The following is a 4,458-nucleotide window of genomic DNA, read 5'->3' as shown; positions in this document are numbered from 1 at the left end:
TTTAATATAGACACATTTTGTACATTCTGCATTTTAAATATTAAAAACTAATTAGATAATGTACCTCACTGCACACCACAATAACTCTTTTTGTCATACTTTTTCACCAGTGCACAATTTTATAGGTAGAGTTCATAGAAGTATTGAATAACTGCTCAAGAAATCTCTGTTTTTATCACTGAAAGCAGAGGATTTCAGCTTCACCCTAGGATGACACATAAACAGTATTATTTACAAAAACAGCAAAGAGAAGTAGCAGAAAAACCTCTCTGATGCCAATCAATTATATGGCAGGTAGTTTAATAACAGAATAATTAACTGGAACGGGGAAGTTTATTAGTAGGCATAAAAATGTTGATTCCCTTCTAAGGCTGCTGTTAATGTATGTAATGCATAACAAAAAAACTGTCCTGAAAAAATAACAACAGCTTCTTCAGCATGCATGGAGAAATTACTTGTAGTTCCCTCCATCAGCAAATGTTGCCATTTCAAAATGAATTCATTGTTCTTCTACATCTAGTAAATAATTGCATTTTCACTCCCAAAATTTGTTTTGTCTCTCGGGCTCTACATGGAGAGCTTTTTTTCTCTCACTTAGTGAGGAAAGTTTAAATAATTTTAAATATTAGAAGTGAGAAGGAATCAAACCTATGCTTATCTTTTCTAATGCTGAGCTGCAGTGGTATACATTTTGGGATGTACCACTGAAATAAAAAAAAAAAAAATTGGGACAAGGAGGTCAAGAGTGATATCTACAAGAGCATGTAACAAAAAAAAGTCTTTAGCAAAGAAATTTTTGGAAGAGCGGAAATCCCCATTTGACTATGTTTTTTCAGTTGTCTTTATTTTTTTCCTAATAATCACCCATTAAACCTCCAGAATGTTGTCTGTTGATTCTGCCATCACTTTTGACCTCATCTTAGCCAGTTAAAGTATTTTTGACTTTCCAATGCTAGTGATGTTATTCAGGACATTGCTCACATCCTCAAACCCCACTGAAATCCCACACTAAAAGGTGTGAATCTGAGATGAATCAGAGCCAGACAGAGGACCCGAACAGCTGGGTTTCAGTCTTCCCAATGTGCAAAAGCAGATTTTCCTATATAGAAATTCAGGCCACCATACACCTTGGTGCTTTGTGAGAGGGGTAACTCTTCAGTCATTACACAGATTTGTGCATGCAATATGTTAATTGCGACATCAGAAATTACTTTTGAAAGTTCCTCCCATACAGCATGAAGAAATGCTGTGTTTTAACAGACATTACCGTAGGAGAAGGGAATACAGGTGACCTCGCCCCTGATAAGTAACAGCTGTGTTAATTACCCAGTACAGCCTCACCCCTGAGGAGTCACAGCTGTATCCAATAAAGATCAGTATGACAAAAGGGAGTGGGCTAGCTAGTGAGAGGGAATTGTGAAAGAAGAGGAACATTGAGAAGAGGGAACAAGAGGAGCATGAAGAAGATGAAGGATCCTGCTGTGAGGTCAGTCTGGGTGTGCAGTCAGAGCCTGTTGTTGGAACCTGCAGTCACAGTCTAGCTGGGTAAAAGCTGCGGTCAGAGTCTGCAAACTGATCCCTGCAGTCAGAGTTCAGCAGGAAATAACCAGCAGTCAGAGGCTGTAAGGGAAACCTACAGCAGGAGCTGCTGCAGGCAGAGTCAGTGAATGGAGTCAGGATGGCTGAGCTGTAAAGGGGAATAAACCAGGACCCTTTTCATGCTGTGATAAACAGGGAGTCTGTGTCATGGCTCATTTCTACCCTCTAACAAAGAGGGCTGCTGCAACAATTGCAGTCAGACAAACAGCTGATTTTGCAAGTACCAGTTTTGAAGTACGGTATTGGCAGTTAAAAAAAACTTGGTTTTACTTCTAAAATGAGAGACTTGCTGAGGATATCATTAAGAGATCAGAAATAAAGTGAATCAAGATATCATTTCTATAATGTCACTTCTCTGACCATAGCCCAACATTAGAAATGAGATTTCAGAATAAAGTGCATCCAAACTATTACATGAAGTGAAACATCTACAAATGATTACAAGGAAAAAATTACTTTATTAGAAAGATAGGTGCTTTGATCAGTGATAATGAACTGCACATGAAAGGTATGGATTTCAAAGAAATTATGGAAACTACAATGTTGGAGGAATGTAATAATGTGTCAGGCTTTTTGCCACACACTCCTTGCTTAGTAGAAAGTTGATTACTTATGTGGCCAAAACCTGTTATTTTAAGATTATTATTTTGAAGCACTGTTAATTATTCCTAATAAAATTACTTTACTCTGGACACAAGCATACAAAGTGCTTCATCCACTTTGTGTTTATACTGCTCCCTGAGCTCTGAAACCTGCAATCCAGCTACAGTACAGCACTCCCACAGCACCAGGTTAAATGAATCTTCCCATAAATATGTACTGATCAATTAATCAGTTTTCCTAATAATCACTTGCTTTGACTATAACCACAATGTTTGGAAACAAGCAGTCTGAGGACAGTGGAATAAACAAATAAATATATTTGCCTCTCTGGGGGCATGAAAGTAATGGCCCATATTGCTGAGAAAGCATTTGCTAAGGTGGGGAAGAAAAAAAGTCGATGAGAAGATACTGATACCACTCTGTCTTTCTTTTTGTGTTTTCCAGTAAATGCAAAATTTAAATATATCAATAGCTCAATGCACACAAAAGGTATTTCTGGATCTCAGGAAACCCTGCCTTTTCTGTTCACGTATCATACGCTCCAATTAATATTTACATAGTTTTTATTCAAAACCCTTGATAGGGCTGGTTTCTGTGAGAAGCTGCTGGAAGCTTCCTCCATATCTGGCAGAGTCAATCCCTGGCAGGTCCAAAGATTCTGGGCCAATCAGAAATGGTGATAATGCCCTTGTGATAACCGATTTAAGAAGTTAAACAAACCCCAAAAAACAAAACAAATAAACTAACCAAAATGTTATTGCACAGTTGGAGTTGCACCCAGAGAAGAACAGAATGAGAAGATGTGAGAGGAACAGCCCTGCAGATCCCGAGGTCAGTGCAGAAAGAGGTGCAGGAGATGCTCCAGGCACCACAGCTAAGATTCCCCTGCAGCCTGTGGTGCAGCCCATGGTGAGGCAGCTGTGTCCCTGCAGCCCATGGGGATCCACAGGGATACAGAGATCCACCTGCAGCCTCTGGAGACCCAGGATGACCCATTCTGGATCAGGCTGTCCTTAAAGAACTGCACCTCCTGGAAGAGTGGCTCATGTTGCAGCATTCCACAGGGAGCTGTTGCCCATGGGATGAACCCACATTGGAGACGTTCATAGAGAACTGTCTCCTGTGGGAGGGACTCCATGTTGGAGCAGGAGAAGGACTCCTCTCCCTGAGCAGTGGCAGAAACAACATGATAAATAGCCCATAACCTTCATTTCCTCTTTCCCTGCACCACTGGGCAAGGAGGGAGGGGTTGAGGAAGATGTTTTCAAGGTCTTATTTTACTTCTCATTATCCTGGTCTGTTAGTAATAAATTCAATTAATATCTATAATTTGAATTTTTTGTCCATGATGGTATTTGGTGAATGATGTGTCTCCCAGTCCTTAACTCATGAACCTTTTATTCTATTTTTTTCCTCTCTGTCCAGCTGCAGAGAGAAGTGATAGAGGCTTTGGTGAGTGCCTGCCATCCAGGCAGGGTCAATCCACCCCTGTACATGAAATTACTGACCTCAAGATGTGCCTCTGAAGCTTTGCAGAACAAGGTAGGAACATTACCAGGGGATGATGCCCTAATTATTCCAGAGTTCAGCACCACCACTGTAAGCAAAATAAAAGCCTGCAGTGAATTCACTGCAAAAGAGTTTCTAAACTCCTGGCAAGCCTTATGGCAATAAAGAGTTCTTTTAACATTGAAGTGCAAAGCTTAGGCAAACAGCTGTTGTCTCTGAAGACAGAGGCTGACAAATGAGCTGGTGAAAGATATAGTTATCTTCTGTTTGGCTTTAAGGTGATTTCTTCATGCTTTTTGGGTAATACTTTTTTAAAATTTTAGTTCTACATAAATGCTGATCTAATTTAACGGCCCTCCCAGCAAAAGGCAAAGTCCTATTGTCCCCCTTCCTTTACTCACTTTTTATTCCTCTCATGTTTTCAGAACTAGCATTCTGCCTTCTTCCCTCCTACTGGCGGGGCTGCACAGCTGAGCCTGAGTCAGCTCACCACAGCTGGCAGCAGAAGTGAATCACTTCCATATGAAGATGACAAGGGAAGTAAAAGTCTTTGCTATATCAGCACAAGATTTTTTTCTTTTAATTTTTCATACTTTTATATATTTTCATTTATATATATATATATATATTATGTATATATAATTTTAAAATAATTCATCTGTCATATTTACTTGTCATTGATCAGTCAGCTTAATCATCACAGAAAAGCCTATTGCAACACAAAAGGGTCTCTTTGTGTTATTCTTC

At 39.6% G+C, this 4,458-nt stretch overlaps 1 long non-coding RNA gene across 1 annotated transcript; it reads left to right on the top strand.

Moving 5' to 3' along the window:
* The first annotated feature begins 1,403 nt into the window (after positions 1 to 1,403).
* LOC136290730 (uncharacterized) lies at positions 1,404 to 4,246 on the top strand. The gene is made up of 4 exons (XR_010721350.1): positions 1,404 to 1,486; positions 2,968 to 3,033; positions 3,628 to 3,744; positions 4,137 to 4,246. It is a non-coding gene; the product is annotated as an uncharacterized lncRNA (long non-coding RNA).
* The last annotated feature ends 212 nt before the right edge of the window (positions 4,247 to 4,458 follow it).

This window comes from Chamaea fasciata, unplaced genomic scaffold (genome assembly GCF_029207755.1).
Source record: "Chamaea fasciata isolate MVZ Bird 193981 ecotype frontalis unplaced genomic scaffold, bChaFas1.0.hap1 SCAF_6, whole genome shotgun sequence".
Lineage (NCBI taxonomy): Eukaryota > Metazoa > Chordata > Aves > Passeriformes > Sylviidae > Chamaea > Chamaea fasciata.
Note: the sequence above shows the minus strand (reverse complement) of the source record. Positions and strands in the feature narration are given on the sequence as shown.